The sequence below is a fragment of the Acomys russatus genome, chromosome X, assembly GCF_903995435.1.
Source record: "Acomys russatus chromosome X, mAcoRus1.1, whole genome shotgun sequence".
In the NCBI taxonomy this organism is placed as follows: Eukaryota; Metazoa; Chordata; class Mammalia; order Rodentia; family Muridae; genus Acomys; species Acomys russatus.
This window is the reverse complement of record NC_067169.1, coordinates 60,631,544-60,651,458: the sequence shown is the minus strand read 5'-3', so window position 1 is coordinate 60,651,458 and position 19,915 is coordinate 60,631,544. Positions and strand designations below refer to the sequence as shown.

At 38.4% G+C, this 19,915-nt stretch overlaps 1 non-coding gene across 1 annotated transcript; it reads right to left on the bottom strand.

Annotated features, from left to right (window-relative positions):
* Nucleotides 1–18,934: 18,934 nt before the first annotated feature.
* On the bottom strand, nt 18,935–19,041 carry LOC127186114 (U6 spliceosomal RNA). Its single transcript, XR_007830344.1, has one exon. It is a non-coding gene; the product is annotated as a U6 spliceosomal RNA (small nuclear RNA).
* Between the last annotated feature and the right edge of the window lie 874 nt (nt 19,042–19,915).

Genomic DNA, 19,915 nt, shown 5'->3' with positions numbered 1-19,915 from the left:
CTCTAAGCTGGAATTCTGCAATAACAAGGACCTGTATCAAGGTATTTGAAAGCTGACTTGTATTGGGTCATTCTTTCTCATACTAAAAAACTGTACATAGTGTTATATATCTTTGAAACTATACACAACATAAAATGCTCATGATTCTTCTGCTTTTGCTTCCAGAATAATTGTGTTAATGGCATGTGCCACTGCACTTGACTATAACTTACTACATACAATGCGGTGGAGTAAAATACATTCATAATGTTTTCATCACCATAGCATTAGTTCTGTTTCCACTCAACAACAATTCTCTATTCTCTAAGGTTCCTCAATTCCTACCATGGATCCTTTTAATAAATGTAAGGGTAGAACTAAGAATTTTGGTTCCTGAGCCTTAAAACCCAGTTCTTCTTAGCTCCAGTTTATTTCCTTGTCTCTCTCTGTGTGATTTTTATGATTGTTTTTGGCACTATATTGCTACTTGTATGCGTTATCCACATACCTCTTAGGTACTGCCTGTCTGCAAGCCCTGTCTCTCTGTTTTCTGATATTAACCTTGGCCTCAGTCTCAGGAGCTGATGCTGTTGTCTTGAATACATAGTGTTTTATTCCTGCTCATCGCAGTCTTTACACGAACCACCTGAGACCAACTTGCCTGATATGTTTTTGCAATGCTGTCATCTACTGGCCACACATGGAACTTCTACTGTGCATTTCTGCAATTGAGATTTCTTACTTTATTGACAGCTATTTCGGCTGAAAAATGCTATGGTCTGGGTGCTGTTTTAGGCCCTTCAGATAATGATGCTATTTGTTGTAAATTTGCTCATGTGATCACAATATACTAAGTTTGGGGATGCTTAGAATTATCATAAAGTATTGCCTGTTTGGAGCAGTGCCAGTGGTAATATGAGAAACTGAAATGTCAGAGACACTTTATTTGGCCACCAGTTTGAAGATGGTGTGTGGAGATTAGGCAAATGTGGGGAATGAGGACATCAATTAGTGCTCTCCAAAACTATGTGACAAGCTAACAAGGCTTCACAGGAGGCCACTAAGTGCTCTGGCAGCTAATAGTAGAGATTAACGTTAATGATAAAAGAGGATAGCAGCAGCTGATAGGAGCTGCATAAGAGAGATGGGAAAACACTCTTTTGTCAAAAGAGCTCTAGCCAAGGGTGTTTGTCCAGTATAGGGACAGTATGAAATAAAGGATGGAGAATTAGATGGGGGTGGGCGGAAAGGAGCATTTGCACATCAATCTGAAACAGACTTGAATCTCAGTCTGGTTCACTAAAAAGGTACGAATAATTATATTAAAATTCAAAACCTCTTTGTGACATGGTAGTAAATGCCCACATTCGTACTGTATTACTTCATTTTTTTGACAATATTTGTTTGAATACTTTCTTGATGAAATATGGTTACACATAGACATCTACTGTGAATACCTATCTATATTCCCTCATAAACAACATTTTATTAAATGTACAAAGTTCTTTATGGATTTTTTATTTTGTGGGATATTTACCTTGTTTATGACTGTAAGTTGATATAAATGCTTTTTGCTTTATAGTGGCATTGTGTCCTTCATCATAGAGTTAAAATATAACTCCAGTGTAAGTTGAAAACACTTTACATTAAAAAATTCTTTTAACATTTTCAGATATGAAGATGCAAACTGTTTCCCTAAACCCCAGATAATTTGAATAAGAATTATTTATATTCCTGGAATCTGAGTAGAAAACAGAATAAAAAAATCAGTGTTTTGTTATAAATAACAATGTACTTAACATACCTATTGCATATTATCCTTTAGCAACAAAATATAGTTCAGGGCAATATTTATTTTTGTGGTTGTATAAATGTGGCTGTTTGCCTCTGCTTAATATAACAAGAGCTCTATTACACATATTAGTGGCCAGTAAAAATATCAAAACACAAAATTCAAAGCATAGTTTCCATGGACTGTGTATAACTTGTTCATTGTTATAAAGGTGAAAGTCATAAGTTGAACCATTGTAATTCAGAGATTAAACTTCATTATTTTTATTATGATATTTGATTAGTCGATTTCATTGGAATTAATTTCTAGAAATCTATGTATTACATTAAAGGGTTTTCTGAAGTCTTGAGAAGTAATGGTTACTATCTAACATATATTCTCACTTTCTCTGAAGAAATGGAATGTTCAAAAGGCACATCCCCTCAACGGCACTCTGCCCCACACCACTGGCCTCTTAGATGAGAGAAAATATTTTTTGATCATAAAAAAATCATTTTTTTCAGCAAAAGAAAATTCTCTTTCTTGAAAGAACATAGCTTTAAATAATTGAAGATCTATTATAAAAGTCATTAAAATGATATTTAAGGCTTATTTTTATAGCTTTTTTAAATTGACAAATGTAAATTATACATTAGTGAGCTACCATTCAATATGCATGTGTGCTGGATAGTGTTCAAGTCAGAATAAGTATATTTCTTTTTAAAAAAAAATGATGTTTTTATTTTTTCACTTTACATCCGGATTGCAGCCCCCTCCATCCCCTTCTTCTGGCTCTGGCCTTCCAACCTCTTTCCCCCTTCCCCTTCTCCTCAGAAAAGGGACCCTCCCTATACCAATCCACCCCAGCACATCCAGTTGAATCAGGACTAAGGGCATCCTTTTCCACTGATGACAAACAAGGCAGCCCAGCTAGGGGAAAGTGATGGAAAAGTAGGCAAGAGCCATGTCAGAGACAGCCCCAGTTCCACTTGCTAAGGGACCCACACGAAGACCAAGTTGCCCTTCAGTTACATATGTGTAGGGGGAATAGGTCCAGTCCATGCATGCTCTTAGGTTGGTGCTTCAGTCTCTGTAAAGAATATTTCTTTCCTCAAGCATTGATCTTTTTTTTTCTGGTAAAAACATGCAATATGTTTTCTACTGTTTTTTTTTTTCCTGACATGTACGTGTCCTTATTATGTATAGTCATCTTACTCTGCAGTAACACACTAGAATTTCTTGTTCTTATGGAACTGTAGCTTGGTACTCACTGACTAATGTTTCTCCGCATCCCCTAGCCCCTTGGTTTGAGTCTCTTCGCTATAGTTAATGTTGCAGGAACATTCATATTTTTTGCTTTTAGTAAAAAGATCTTACTCTGTAGCTAGGATGTACACTCATTATGTATCCTAGGCTGGCTTCAAATGTATGAAAACCTTCCTGCCTCACCTTTTGAAGTGCTGGGCTCACAAGCAGGAACCACAATGCCTGATTATATAGGAATACTTTGAAATTTCTATATGCACACATTTACAGAAAACTGTGTACTGATTTATATTCCAAGTGTATATGAGATGTCCTATTCATTTACTAGTATTGATCATTCAACATCTATGCATTAATTTCTAACTGTATTTTATATTCTTATCCTTCTACCCACAGATAAGTATAGTTATCACCTCTGATCAAAGAAACTTTTCTTTGTAACATATGGAGACCATCAGAGAAAACAACAACTAGTCATAATGTAGAAAACAGATGATCATGGAGTCCCCAGCTGTACTTAATACATTTACAGAACAACTTCTGCACCGAAGGCTCAGGGAGTATCAAAGAAGTGGGGGCAGAAAGACTGTAAGATCCAGAGTCTGCTGTGAGAGTGTGCCTGCCAGAAATAAGAAAGCTTCACCCCGATACCTCAGCAATACCAAACAAGACTTGAACAATGATAATGCTAATAGACATGCTATCCTAGAAAGGAGAAATCTCATGGGGCCATAGGCCTTGATGAAGAATTACAGATGTCTAAGGGATGTAGAGAGCAGAAGTTGTCTTCCCTGAGAAGGAGTGCCCACTTTAGTTATTCATTACCAAATGGTCAGCTGGGAAATAATATGCATACAAGTAAAACTAAATAGATTGAATAAGTGTTCTATATGTGTGTAGCAATAGCAAAGAAAAAGAGGCCATGAATTTAATGGGGAGCAAAGGAAAGGACATGGGAGGGACTGAAGGGAGAAATGGAGGGGGAGATTATATAACTATATTTTCATAAAAACAGAAAAAAATCCATGCATGCATTATAGTGTTATAGATCAAGGACAAAAAATTTTTATTTGTTTATTTTGAAGTACTAGATTAAATTAAATTATTAGTCTCTCCTTCAAACTTCTCTGGAAACAGAGACTCAAGCTCCAAGTTGTATTTTCTATGTGATTTGAAATCTAGTCAAGTTGACAATTTAAATCAATAAACTACTGTCATAAAATTGTAAGCCCAAACAAACCTTTCTTGTTACATTGCTTTTGTGAAGCATTTTGTCAGAACAATGAAGAAAGTGTCTAATATGTGGAATAAATTTAAAAATGTATTTATGTTATTAGCATTTTCTCTTAGAAATTATCTGTAAGCTTTATAAATATTTTCATAACATTTTTAATGTTATTACCACTGGATTATGTGAGTTTCTAAAAATGTTTTCCTGTTTTTCATTTGGCCTTTGAACCTTTTTAAAAAATAATAAAATCCATAATTTAAATATTAGTTGTTAACCTTGCTTAGGTTTCCAAAGGAACAGGAGTATCTTCCTATGGAAGTTGTTCTTTTGTCACAGCCATTTTACATTATCAGTCTCTCATGGGTCCTTTACATACATTATGCATATACATGCATGAATATAATACACATATCTATATACAGATTCTGCAATCCCACCTTCTTTTTCATGAGTCATCTCTACCTTGATATTTCACTTCATACACAATATATTTTGAATCTTGTTTGGTATCAATATATTAAATATTTCCTCATTTAACATTTTGACTATTTCACCATGCCATGTTTTATTTATTGCACTTTGATTTTTTGAGTGAGATAAAATTCACATATAAAACTCATCTTTTAAATCATGTAATTCAGTGGTTCTACTACATTCACAAAATTGTGGTGTCATCAACATTAATTCAAGAACATTTCATCATCCAAAAACGAAACTTCATACTTATTAATAATGTGCACACTATACTTCTTTACTCAAAGTACCTGGCAACAAGCAATTTAGTATTTCTGTTTAAAATGTTTCACATAAATGTAATCATAAAACTATCTTCTGAAAATTTCACTTGACAATGTTTTTAAGATTCGTTCATGTTGCAATATGTATTACTACTTCATTTACTTTTATTGTTAATTATTTTGATAGATACACTATTTTATGTTATTAATTATCTATTTTCCTTAGCATTTTGGTTGTTTACACTTTTCTTTCTTTGCCTATAATGCTGCAATAAACATCACTATGCACAATTTCTAAGTGCGCATGTGTTTGTTTAGGGGTATATTTATTATTATAATTCCTGAGGCATGCTGAACACTTTGAGAAGCTGCATATATTTCAAAGTAGTTCTGCTATTTTTACCTTTCTTATGGATATTTATGAGGTTTTTAGTCCTCTATATCCTAATAGACAGAAACAACATTAAATCGGTAAATTTATTGAGGAAGGGTTGCAATTTAAATAGCTCTATAGATATATTACTGTTAGTTTTAAAAATTATTTTCAATAACTTGTTGAAACCTATTTTTTAAACAACATCCCGAGATTGCTGAAATCTTCTGGTTAATTTTCAGAATCCTGAAAGTGTTGATTCTGACAAGTTTTGGCAGTTTTTTTTTTTTTTTTATGTTATTTTGTGTAAAAGAGACCTTTTTCAGGTTCTTATGCCAGTTATTTTACTGACACAAAGACTTTAACGTTAACTACTCTATAGTTACTTTCATGTCACTTTAAGTGACCAAGACACCAGACAGAAATAGTTGAGGATAGAAGGTTTATTTTAGGTTTCAGATAATCATGGGTGGGAAGGGACAATGCAGCAGCTTAGGTCCTGACAACCTCACATCACAGGACCAGGAAGCAGAAAACAGGAAAAGTACCATAGGCCCATCTTTAGTCACCTCCTTCTTTCATATGATTCCCACCTCCTAAAGGTTCCACAGACTCCCCTAGTTGCTGATACAGTTGTTACATACCAGGAACTTCTCGATTCTGCCCCCTGCATACTGATTGCACAAACACTCAAATTTTGATCATTTGGGAGGGCAATTTAAGTTTCAAATCATGCCAACCGGTTTCCTACTATGATCATTTAGATAGCCTTTAGCCGTTGAAATCATATTCAAATGCTATGAGGAATTAGGATGAACTAATGTAGTTTTGTTAAATTGTATGTTAAGCATGGCTTTTCATTGAAGACTGATACATATATGCTTTCCCATATTGCGTATATAGTGTCTGGTTCATGGGTTGCATTCCTAGGTTTTTTTTAAAATTTGTTATTAATTTATTCTTGTTACATCTCAATAGTTATCCCATCCCTTGTATCCTCCTATTCTTTCCTCCCTCCCATTTTCCCCTTATTTCCCTCCCCTATGACTGTTCCTGAGGGGGATTTCCTCCCCCTGTATATGCTCATAGAGTGTCAAGTCTCTTCTTGGTAACCTGCTATCCTTCCTCTGAGTGCCACCAGGTCTCCCCCTCCAGGGGACATGGTCAAATATGAGGCACCAGAGTACGTTTGAAAGTCATACCCCACTCTCCAATCAACTGTGGAGAATGTTATACCCATTAAGAAACTGTGGTACATATACACTATGTAATACTACTCAGCTATTAAAAACAAGGAAATCCCGAAATTTGTGGACAAATGGATTGAGCTAGAAATGATCATAATGAGTGAGTTAACCCAGAAGCAGAAAGACTCAAATGGTATATACTCACTTATATCTGCATACTTGCTCAAGGGACATGTCCCACGAAAGCCTTCACTTACCAGGAAACTGGGACAGAGGGGAGGACATCCTATTGGGACTCTAAATGAGAGACGCATGGGAGAATGGCAAAGTAGACAGATCCAGTGATCTAGAAACCTACGAGTAGAACATTATGATAGGCAGATTTGGGCCCGGGGGTCCCGCTCAAACTAAGGCACCAGACAAGGACAATACAGGTGGTAAACTCTAAACCCCTACCCAGATCTAGCATTCCTAGGCTTTTATAGGGATAATTTAAGAGAAGTATGTTGTAGAGTTTGTATATCTACTTCCAGCACAATGCTATAATTAATATGTTCACATGAATTAGTGAGCAGATTATAGCATTAATAAAATTAATACTTAGGCCATTTTCTATGGGACAATTTAGTACCATATAAAACTGCTCATTAGATAATGAGGTGCAATGGAGAAAGAATACATATTAGCAATGCCCTAAACCAAGATGCCCCACATTAAGATATATGTTGGAGCTTGATTTAATAATTTTTGCTGCTCATAACAGAATGGCACTTTCATGGTAATTTATAAAAATTCCATTTGGTTTATGGTTTGGGGAAATTGGCTCTGTACCAGGAATTTCTTTCTTCTGCCTCCTGTATATGGATGGAATGTGACCTCGCTGCTTTCTGATCACTCCGCCTGGTTTCACTGTCCTGCTGCTATGTCTTCCTACCAGGAGGCACTCAACTTCTCCAGAGACATAAGTCTGAATAAATCCTTTCTTCCTGAAATTGCTTTTGATAATTCTATTTTCTCACAGCAACAGCATAGTAGCCAATATATATAACAATTACTTGTTGGGATTTTTTTCTTGAAGACTAACTATATAAATTTTGTAGGCTTTGACCTTTACTAAACCTACTTTATTTGGGGTTCTGAAATGCTTATATCTCCCTTCCAACCCACCTACCCTATATAGGAGAGAAAAGAGGTTGATGGGAACAGGAGAAGTAGACCTTTTTGGATTCAGTTCCTGGGAGCAATTACCCTGGCGTAGTCGGCAGGATTTCAGCAGACCGGCAATTCAAGCAAAGTTGCTGCTGGAACCTGGAACAGCAGCTGGAACCTGGAGCCCCAAAACGTTCTCTGGAGTAGTCTCTCTAGGAGCAATGAACAGATAAACAATACCAAGACCCCAAAAGCCCCACCTCGTATTTTGGGCTCATATATATAGCTCCTCTCAGAGTCTGTACTAAGATGTGTTTCAGCTGCTAAAACCAAGCCCCCGCATGAGGTAGGTTGTCGCTTCTCCTTTTCCTTCTCCTCCTCCTCCTCCTCCTCCTCCTCCTCCTCCTCCTCCTTCTTCTTCTTCTTTTGATTTTTTGAGATAGGGTTTCTCTGTGTAGGCTTGGCTGCTGTGGACTCCCTTTGTAGACAAGGCTGGCCTTGAACTCACAGGGATCCGCCAGCCTCTGCCTCCTGAGTGCTGGAAAACTTGATACCCTATGAGCATATACAGGGGGAGGAGGTCCTCCTCAGCCACAGTCATAGGGGAGGGGAGTAAGGGGAAAGTGGGAGGAAGGGAGGAATGGGAGGATACAAGGGATGGGATAACAATTGAGATGTAATATGAATAAATTAATAAAATATATATAAAAAAGGCATGCGCCACCACTGCCCGGCTGGTGGTTCGTCTTCTAATGGATAAATATCACCTGTTTTCTCACAAGTCTGTTCCCCATCCCACACTTGGGATCAAAACAAAAACATGTTTACATCCACTACAAGTTTCTACAAGAGAGTACCAAATGGCTCTCTTTTTTTTTATTAATTTATTCTTGTTACATCTCAATGTTTATCCCATCCCTTGTATCCTCCCATTCCTCCCCCCCCCCATTTTCCCATTATTCCCCTCCCCTATGACTGTTCCTGAGGGGGATTATGTCCCCCTATATATTCTCATAGGGTATCAAGTCTCTTCTTGGCTACTTGCTGTCCTTCCTCTGAGTGCCACCAGGTCTCCCCCTCCAGGGGACATGGTCAAATGTGAGGCACTAGAGTACATGAGAAAGTCGTATCACACTCTCAACTCAACTGTGGAGAATATTCTGACCATTGGCTAGATCTAGGAAGGGGTTTAAAGTTTACCTCCTGTATTGTCCTTGGCTGGTGCCTTAGTTTGAGCAGGACCCCTGGGCATAATAGCCAGAACATGGAAACAGCCTAAGTGTCCCTCAGTAGAAGAGTGGATAAAGAAACTGTGGTACATATACACTATGGAATACTACTCAGCTATTAAAAACAAGGAATTCCCGAAATTTGTGGATAAATGGATTGAGCTAGAAATGATCATAATGAGTGAGTTAACCCAGAAGCAGAAAGAATCAAATGGTATATACTAACTTATATCTGCATACTAGCCCAAGGGGCATGTCCCACAAAAGCTTTCACTTACCAGGAAACTGGGACAGAGGGGAAGGCATCCTATTGGGACTCTAAATGAGAGACACATGGGAGAACAGCAAAATAAAATGATACAGAGGGTCCTAGAAATCTACAAGTAGAACAATATGATAGGCAAATGGCTCTCTTTTTGGTCCGCAGACAACAATTTGATGAAAGACACTGTTGGAAATTTCACATTATCCTGGATCTGAAGTCACTTTTGATCCAAGAGCAGAACTTAGAAAAAGATCTGAACTAGAACAATATGATAGGCAGATCTGGGCTCAGGGGTCCCGCTCAAACTAAGGCACCAGCCAAGGACAATACAGGAGGTAAACTTTAAACCCCTTCCCAGATCTAGCCAATGGTCAGAATATTCTCCACAGTTGAGTGGAGAGTGTGATACGACTTTCTCACGTACTCTGGTGCCTCACATTTGACCATGTCCCCTGGAGGGGGAGACCTGGTGGCACTCAGAGGAAGGACAGCAAGTAGCCAAGAAGAGACTTGATACCCTATGAGAATATATAGGGGGAGGTAATCCCCCTCAGGAACAGTCATAGGGGAGGGGAATAATGGGAAAATGGGGGGGGGGAGGAATGGGAGGATACAAGGGATGGGATAAACATTGAGATGTAACAAGAATAAATTAATAAAAAAAAAAGAAAGAAAAAGATCTGAACATTTCAAGAATGGTAACTGCAAATAGACCCACAAACAGACTAAGATGGTCAGAAGCCAGAAGTTATTATGCTTATATCTTTTGCTTATATGTACATACACAAAACTCTTTGTTACCAAAGTGTTTATATTTCTTTCACTTTATTGTACAGTTATATCAGTTTCAACCCACCCTGACTATTTTCCCCAGGCTTGGTATTCCATTATAATCCCATGGCTGCCATTTGGACTTGTGAACTGCTTTTTTATGCACTTGACTTGACCACATGCATGAGGAATGCAGGGATTCATGTCTCCCTAGAATATCACTTGGCTAGTATCCAGAGGTCACCAGAAGTTTAGGAACTAAATATAGATAAACATATGTATTATAAACTGGTTATATTAGCCTACTCACATGTCCTGTATTTCTTTTATACTGACTTGACAGGCTACTGCAACATATTTTAAATGTTTTATATGGACCTTGGGACTTCTGGAGGATCACAATATGACATAAGACATTCTAGAATACCACGGTTTATGCAAAGCACCTCCTACCAAAGACTTTCTCCTCACTCCCAATGTATTACTACTGAAAACTCTTTATACATTTTGAAAAACCTAGCTTTAGATTTCAAAAAAGATCCAGATTCTAACACAGGCAAGAATCTGATAGCATGGCCTCACATTTTATCCTTTGTATTAGCCACAGTACTTTAGTTTCATATTCCATGTACACTTAGTTAAATAACCCATACCAGCAAGCATTATTAAGCATTGCTGTTTAACAATTAGAAAACTAAGAAACACAGAAAATTCAAAAGGAAAACTTCACAACCACCAAAGAACACTAGGTAAGACATATACTATAGAGGCATAAAATATTTAGTAAAGGAAGCTAATACTTGCATTCATCTCTCTTTTTTTTTTTTTTTTTGTTTCTGTTAATCCTTACAGCATAGGTCTCTGCACTCCATTCTGCATCCTCATGTCTATCTTCTCTATCCATCAATCTGTTGCTGAACACAAAATTGACGAAATGCCAAGCACATTGGCATCGCAGCCCACCCTGATACTTTTTGTGGTTAAATGTATACTGGAAGGTCACACACAGAACTTGTTGTTTATCATGAAAATGTTTGCGAATATAATTATGATCATTCAAATGTCTGTATTTTATTGAATCTCTAGTATGCATTATACATATTATTTCCTTGAACCCTCATAATACACCTTTTACAAAATGCAGGGTATTTGCCTAAAAACAACAAATTATTATCCAGCCAGCTAGTGAATTGAGTACTTTTTAAATTCTCATAACTGATACTACTGAAATAAGAATCACTGGATTAAGATAACTTGCTTTGTTTTAGTTGATTAGAAATTAAGGGCTGCATTTAAAGTGCATGTTAAATTTGAAATGCTTATTACCCATCCAAGAGTTACTTAGTAGCTATTTGAGTATACTTAGGGAGTGTTACAATTTTGTGATGCTATGACATGCATTTTGAATATGATTGATGTTCTACTCTTCTTTGTTTCAGTTCTACAAGGTGATGAAACAAGACACCTGCCTTATGACAACCACCTCCAGAAGACACTCACCAGACTACATCCCTAGGAAGCAGGCAGATTCAGCTTACATGATTTGCCTCGTTGACTATCACATCCATCCCTCTGTGACGATCTGCCAGAGAGAAATAATCTCAGTCACAGCATCAGTCGCTCTAATCTCACCAATTAGAGAATCCAGAGGAAATCCTTAGTAGGCAACACCTGGGCCCAAATAAAGGCCCACAAATCCTTCTACTTGTTCCCCAGCAGCTGATTTAACAGCTATAGACAGGATAGATAGTTTTCCACTTTCTGAGGGCTCTTTTAGACATGCTTCTATCCCTGGAGCCTCTGAGAAGTATACAGCTTCTAATTGTTCATGTGCTTCATGCTGTTGCTTCTACTGAATATCTGTCTCTCTTTGTCTCTCTGTCTCTGTCTCTCTCTCTCTCTCTCTCTCTCTCTCTCTCTCTCTCTCTCTCTCTCTCTCTGTCTCTCTTCTCTCTCTTAACTTTTCAAGACAGGGTTTCTTTGTGTGTTATGTTGGCTGTCCTGGACTCACTTTGTAGACCTGGCTGGCTTCCACCTGCTTCTGCCTCCCAAGTTCTGGCATTACAGGTGTGTGCCGCCATGCCCAGCTTCCAGATACATCTCTTGCTGAGGCTGGGGGAGAGAAAGACAGAGACAGATGGAAAAAGACGGACATAAACAGAAGGAAAAAGACAAAGAGATATTAAGAAGTTGAATAAAGTCTATGACAGAATGAAACAATGTTAGACTGATTGGCCCTTGTAAATATCTTTACTATTATAGAAATGGTTAGTTTTGCAACAGATAATACAAGGATATTAAGCAGTTACTGAATTAAACATACAAGAATCTAGCATTTAGTAACCATTTGGGGCCTTTTAGAGTCGTATAAGATAAAAATAAGATGTGCATTCCAGGCAAACTGGGAGTTAAATGGCTGGGGAGAGTGTGTGAAGTTTTGAAAATAAAACAAGCTTCTATGTACATGTTAGGATGAATTTTGTTTTTGATTCACAGAAATCTTGGTATAGCTTAAACCTGTACCAAGTCAGGACGGCAGAGGGTCTAAGGTGCCAGACTCAAGCACAGCTTCCTCACCTTTGAAACCAGAGACACCAAAATCAGTTCCACTAAAGTTTAGGGATGTAAAGACCCCTAGTGGACAAAGAGAAGAATGCCACTTAGTTCCTTTAAAACTGAAAAGAAGCTAATGAGAGAGGGAAACTTTAATTATACTGATTTGCTCAGTAAATGTTGTATACAAGAATTGAAACATGTGGATTGCAGATGGCTTAGTGGTTAAAGATGCTTTCTGAGCAAGCCTGATGAACTAAGTTCTATCTTCTGGGTTCACATGGTAAAAGGAGGGAACCTACTCACACAAGCTGTCCTCAGACCTCGTCATGCCATGAATGTATCCCTATGTCCCCCTCCCTCTCTCATACTAAATAAATACTATTAAAATAAGAAATTGGAATATGTAACTGTGATCCATAGTTATGTACAATGGTTATGCTTAAGCCAAAAATCTTTAAAATAAAATGTTTTAGGAGACGGAAATTTTAATCACCTTGATTCAATCTTTACACATCGTATATGTGTATCAAATTATCATACTCTATGCTATAGACTTGAATAGCAAAACAAAAATTAACAGATAAGGGACAGTATAAAGATTGTAAGAGCCAGAAAACCAGAAAGTTGGCTTGTGTGGCTGTCTGTCTTAGAAATGGCGTAAAAACAAGATGTGAACAATGTACATCAATAGGCATGTTAACAGGGGAGGGAGGAGTTCTCACAGAATCTCATTATTAGACAAAGAGCTACAGGCAACTAATGACTGCCCAGAGAGGAACAATTAGCTTTTCTCAGGGATGAGTTCCCTAGTTGCCTGTGAAACAAAATGGACTCAGCAGGCTGTGTGTGTGTGTGTGTGTGTGTGTGTGTGTGTGTGTGTGTGTGTGTGTGTGTGTGTTGGGGCACATTCAAGAATTCTTTATTTTAATTTATTATAATTTATTCAGCTTACATCCCAATGTTATCCCCTTGCTTGTATCTGCCCATTCCCGCCCTCCCTCCCCCTCCTCTGCCGTATTTCCGTCCCCTAGACCTCTGACAGAAGGGGGCCTACTCCCTGACCAAATGAGCACAGTCTATCAGCTCTCATCCAAATAGCCTGCTTCTTCTTCCTCTGTGTGCCCTCAGGACTTCTTCACATAGGGGAAATGATAAAATCCGGGGAGGGCATCGGAGTTCATGTCAGAGGCAGTCTCCTGTCTCCCCAACAACCGTGGAGAATGCGCTGTCCATTGGCTATATCTGAACAGAGGGTCTAGGTTTACTGCATGCGTTGCCTTTGGTTGGTGTGTTAGTTTGTGCAGGCCCCCGCTGGGTCCAGATCCGCAGGCCTTTATGGTCTCCTTGTGGGGCTCCTGAACCGTCTATACCACTCTAGGCACTCCACCTAGAATCCAGTTGCGAGTTCCAGCATCTGTCCTGATTCCCCGGCTGGGTGGAGTCTCTCAGAGGACATCTATTTTGGGCTAATATCCACTTATTATTTTTTTATTAATTTATTCTTGTTACATCTCAATGTTTATCCCATCCCTTGTATCCCCCATTCCTCCCCCCCCCCATTTTCCCATTATTCCCCTCCCCTATGACTGTTCCTGAGGGGGATTACCTCCCCCTATATATTCTCATAGGGTATCAAGTCTCTTCTTGGCTACCTGCTGTCCTTCCTCTGAGTGCCACCAGGTCTCCCCCTCCAGGGGACATGGTCAAATGTGAGGCACCATAGTACATGAGAAAGTCATATCACACTCTCCACTCAACTGTGGAGAATATTCTGACCATTGGCTAGATCTGGGAAGGGGTTTAAAGTTTACCTCCTGTATTGTCCTTGGCTGGTGCTTTAGTTTGAGCGGGACCCCTGGGCCCAAATCTGCCTATCATATTGTTCTACTTGTAGATTTCTAGGACCCTCTGTATCCTTTTATTTTGCTATTCTCCCATGTGTCTCTCATTTAGAGTCCCAATAGGATGCCCTCCCCTCTGTCCCAGTTTCCTGGTAAGTGAAGGCTTTCGTGAGACATGCCCCTTGGGCTAGTATGCAGATATAAGTGAGTATATACCATTTGATTCTTTCTGCTTCTGGGTTAACTCACTCATTATGATCATTTCTAGCTCAATCCATTTATCCACAAATTTCGGGAATTCCTTGTTTTTAGTAGCTGAGTAGTACTCCATAGTGTATATGTACCACAGTTTCTTTATCCACTCTTCTACTGAGGGACACTTAGGCTGTTTCCATGTTCTGGCTATTATGAATAAGGCTGCTATGAACATGGTTGAGCAAAGTTTCTTGTTGTGTGCTGGAGCATCTTCTGGGTATATTCCAAGGAGTGGAATAGCTGGGTCTTGAGGAAGCCCTATTCCCTTTTTTCTGAGATAGCACCAGATAGATTTCCAAAGTGGCTGTACTAGTTTGCATTCCCACCAACAATGAAGGAGTGTTCCTCTCTCCCCACATCCTTGCCAGCATGTGGTGTCGCTTGAGTTTTTGATCTTAGCCATTCTGATGGGTGTAAGATGGAATCTCAGAGTTGTTTTGATTTGGATTTCCCTGATGACTAAGGAGGTTGAGCATTTCTTTAAGTGTTTCTCAGCCCTTTGATACTCCTCTGTTGAGAATTCTCTGTTTAGTTCCAAGCCCCATTTCTCAATTGGGTTATTTGGTTTGGTGGTGTTTAATTTCTTGAGTTCTTTATATATTTTGGATATTAGACCTTTGTCAGATGTAGGGTTGGTGAAGATTTTTTCCCAGTCTGTAGGCTGTCGCTTTGTTCTCTTGACAGTGTCTCCTGCCTTACAGAAGCTTCTCAGCCTCATGAGGTCCCATTTATTAATGGTTGACATTAAGCCCTGTGCCGTTGGTGTTCTGTTCAGGAAGTTGTCTCCTGTGCCAATATGTTCCAGGCTCTTTCCCACTTTTTCCTCTAAGTGGCTTAGTGTCTCTGGTTTTATGTTGAGGTCTTTAATCCACTTGGATTTGAGTTTTGTGCAAGGTGACAAATATGGGTCCAGTTGCATTTTTTTACACATAGACTTCCAGTTAGACCAGCACCATTTGTTGAAGATGCTATCCTTTTTCCATTGAATGGATTTGGCTTCTTTGTCAAAAATCAAGTGACCATATGTGTGTGGATTCATATCTGGGTCTTCGATTCGATTCCACTGATCAACCAGCCTGTTGCTGTGCCAGTACCATGCTGTTTTAATTACTATTGCTTTATAGTACAGTTTGAAATCAGGTATGGAGATTCCTCCGGAGCACCGTTTATTGTACAAGATTGTTTTAGCTATTCTGGGTTTTTTGTTTTTCCATATGAAGTTCAGAATTGAACTTTCAATGTCTTTAAAAAATTGTGTAGTTATTTTGATAGGGATTGCATTGAATCTGTAGATTGCTTTTGGTAGGATGGCCATTTTTACTATGTTAATTCTCCCGATCCATGAGCAAGGAAGATCATGCCATCTTCTCAGGTCATCTTCAATCTCTTTCTTCAGAGTTTTGAAAATTTTTTCATACAAGTCTTCACTTGCTTAGTTAGGGTAACTCCTAGATATTTTATATTGCTTGTGGCTAATGTGAAGGGTGTGGTTTTCCTAATTTCTTCCTCTGCAAGCTTGTCATTTGTGTATAGGAAGGCTACAGACTTTTTTGAGTTAATTTTGTATCCAGCCAATTTGCTGAAGGTGTTTATCAGCTTTAGGAGTTCTCTGGTGGAATTTTGAGGGTCACTTATGTGCACTATCATATCATCTGCAAAGAGGGATAATTTGACTTCCTCCTTTCCCATTTGGATACCCTTGATCTCCTTTTGTTGTCTTATTGCTCTGGCTAGAACTTCGAGTACTATATTGAAGAGATATGGAGAGAGTGGGCAGCCTTGCCTTGTTCCCGATTTGAGAGGAATTTCCTTGAGTCTCTCACCATTTACTTTGATTTTGGCTATTGGCTTGCTGTATATAGCCTTTATTATGTTGAGGAAAGTGCCTTGTATCCCCGATCTCTCTAAAACATTAAACATGAATGGGTGTTGAATTTTATCAAATGCTTTCTCTGCATCCAAGGAGATGATCATGTGGTTTTTTATTTTCAGTTTGTTTATATGGTGGATTACATTGATGGACTTCCGTATATTAAACCATCCCTGCATGCCTGGAATGAAGCCTACTTGGTCATGATGAATGATATCTTTGATGTGTTCCTGTATTCGTTTTGCAAGTATTTTATTTAGTATTTTTGCATCTATGTTCATAAGAGAAATTGTTCTGAAATTCTCTTTCTTTTTTGAGTCTTTGTGAGGTTTAGGTATCAATGAGACTATGGCCTCATAGAATGAATTTGGCAATTTTCCAACCATTTCTATCTTTTGGAGTAGCTTGATGAGTATCCGTATTAGCTCGCTCTTGAAGGTCTGGTAGAATTCTGCACTGAAACCATCTGGCCCTGGGCTTTTTTTGGTTGGGAGACCATCGATGATTGCTTCTATTTCTGTAGGGGAAATGGGACTATTTAGCTTGTATATCTGTTCTTCATTCAACTTTGGCAAGTGAAATTGATCAAGAAAATCGTCCATTTCCCTTAGATTTTCAAATTTTGTGGTGTATATGCCTTCAAAGTAGGATCTTATGATTCTTTGAATTTCTTCAGTGCCTGTTGTTATGTCTCCCTTTTCATTTCTGATTTTGTTGATTTCAATACTGTCTCTCTGCCTTTTAGTTAGTTTGGCTAACGGTCTGTCTATCTTGTTGATTTTCTCAAAGAACCAGCTTTTGGTTTTGTTGATTCTTTGGACTGTTTTCTTAGTTTCTAATTTGTTAATTTCAGCCCTGAGTTTGATTATTTCCAGGCGTCTACTCCTCTTGGGTGTTTCTGCTTCTTTTTTTTCTAGGGCTTCCAGTTGTGTTGTTAAGATGCTTATGTGCGATGTTTCCAATTTCTTTTTAAAGGCACTTAGTGCTATGAATTTTCCTCTTAGTACTGCTTTCAATGTATCCCACAAATTTGGGTATGTTGTTTCTTCATTTTCATTGAATTTCAGAAACTCCTTGATTTCTTTCTTTATTTCTTCCCTGACCCAGGTGTCATTTAGCAGAGAGTTGTTTAGTTTCCACGTACGTGTAGGCTTTTTGTTACTTCTGTTGTTGTTGAATTGCAGCCTAAGAGCATGGTGATCTGATAGGATACAAGGTATTATTTCAATCCTCTTGTATCTATTGAGGCTTGCTTTGTGACCTACGATGTGATCAATTTTGGAGAAGGTTCCATGGGGTGCAGAGAAGAAGGTGTATTCTTTCTTGTTTGGGTGAAAGGTTCTATAGATATCTGTTAGATCCATTTGACCCATGGCATTGGTTAATGATGTTATTTCTCGGCTTAGTTTCTGTTTCAATGACTTATCCTTCAGTGAGAGTGGGGTGTTGAAGTCTCCCACTATTATTGTGTGGGGATCGATGTGTGGTTTAAGCTTTTTTAGGAGATCTTTTACAAATGTGGGTGCCCTTGTATTGGGAGCATAGATGTTCAGAATTGTGATGTCGTCTTGGTTGACTTTACCTTTGATGAGTATGAAGTGTCCTTCCTCATCCCTTTTGATTAATTTTGGTTGAAAGTCTATTTTGTTCGATACTAAAATGGCTACGCCTGCCTGCTTCTTGTGACCATTTGCTTGGAATATTTTTTTCCAACCTTTTACCCTGAGGTAATGCCTTTCATTATGGGTGAGATGTGTTTCTTGGATGCAGAAGAATGTTGGATCTTGTTTATGTACCCATTCAGTTAGTTTGTGTCTTTTTATTGGAGAATTGAGGCCATTGATGTTGAGAGATATTAATGACCAGTGACTGTTAAGAGTCTTAATTTTGATGTTGTTTCCAGTCGAGCGTTTGTGTAGTTGTGTTTTTGCCATGGGATAGTTATCTATTTCCTGGGTAGTTTTGGTTGTAGCTTGACCCTTTGGGATGAAGTTTTCCTTCTAGTACCTTCTGTAAAGCTGGATTTGTGGATAGGTACTGTTTGAATTTGTTTTTGTCATGGAATATTTTGTTTTCTCCATCAATGGTTATTGATAATTTTGCTGGGTAAAGTAGTCTGGCCTGGCATCTGTGGTCTCTTAGGGTTTGCAGGATCTCTGTCCAGGCCCTTCTGGCTTTTATGGTCTCTGCTGAGAAGTCGGGTGTAATTCTGATAGGTTTACCATTAAATGTTATTTGGCCCTTTTCCCTTGCAGCTTTTAATATTTTTTCTTTGTTCTGCATGTTTTGTGTTTTGATTATTATGTGGTGGGCAGTTTTTCTTTTCTGGTCAATTCTATTTGGTGTTCTGTAGGCCTCTTGTATGTTTATAGGCATTTCTTTCTTTAGATTGGGGAAATTTTCTTCTATGATTTTGTTGAGAATAGTTTCTGGGCCCTGGAGTCTGATGTCTTCAAAAATATGGAACGCTTCACGAATTTGCGTGTCATCCTTGTGCAGGGGCCATGCTAATCTTCTCTGTATCGTTCCAATTTTAGTATATGTGCTACCGAAGCGAGCACCTAATATCCACTTATAAATGAGTATATAGCATTTCATGTCTTTCTGGGTCTGGGTTAACATACTCAGGATGATATTTTCTAGTTCCATTCATTTGCCAGAAAAATTCAAGATTTCCTTGTTTTCAATAGCTGAGTAGCATTTCATTGTGTAAATGTACCACAGTTTCTTTATGCATTCTTCAGTTGAGGGACATCTAGGTTGTTTCCAGATTCTGGCTATTACTTATGAATGAGGCTGCTTTGAACACAGTTGACCAAATGTCCTTGGTGTATAGTGGAGCTTCTTTTGGATATATGACCAGGAGTGATATAGTTGGGTCTTGAGGTAGCACTATTCCCATTTTTCTGATAAAGTGCCAGATTGATTTCCAAAGTGGTTGTACAAGCTTGCACTCTCACCATCAATGGAGGAGGGTTCCCCTTTCTCTACATCCTTGCCAGCATGTGCTGTCATTTGAGTGTTTGATCTTAGCCATTCTTAAGGGTATAAGATAGAATCTCAGAGAATGTTTGAAGGACAGACCAATTAGGATCTCACTCTTTGGGCATCATTGAGAGCTACCAGTGATATTGATGTTTTTGATAAAGGAACTTAGGGCAGAGTAGCATCGCTAATTGGAAGAAAGCAAACTCACTGTCCATATTCTTGTGAGTGTGAGACAGGAATGACAAGAAGTATAAGGCAGGTTGCATAGAAAATGTTGGGTAGAGGCAGCAAGGCCTAGAAAAAATGTATTTTCACAGTGTCAACATAGAGACATGGGAAAGCACACTAGCAGCAACGAACATTGGAAATGGCACTTTTGACAGAGGTTCAGTGTTAAAAGTCTACGGAATGGTAGACTAGTGGACTAAAAGTCAGATTATACAAAAA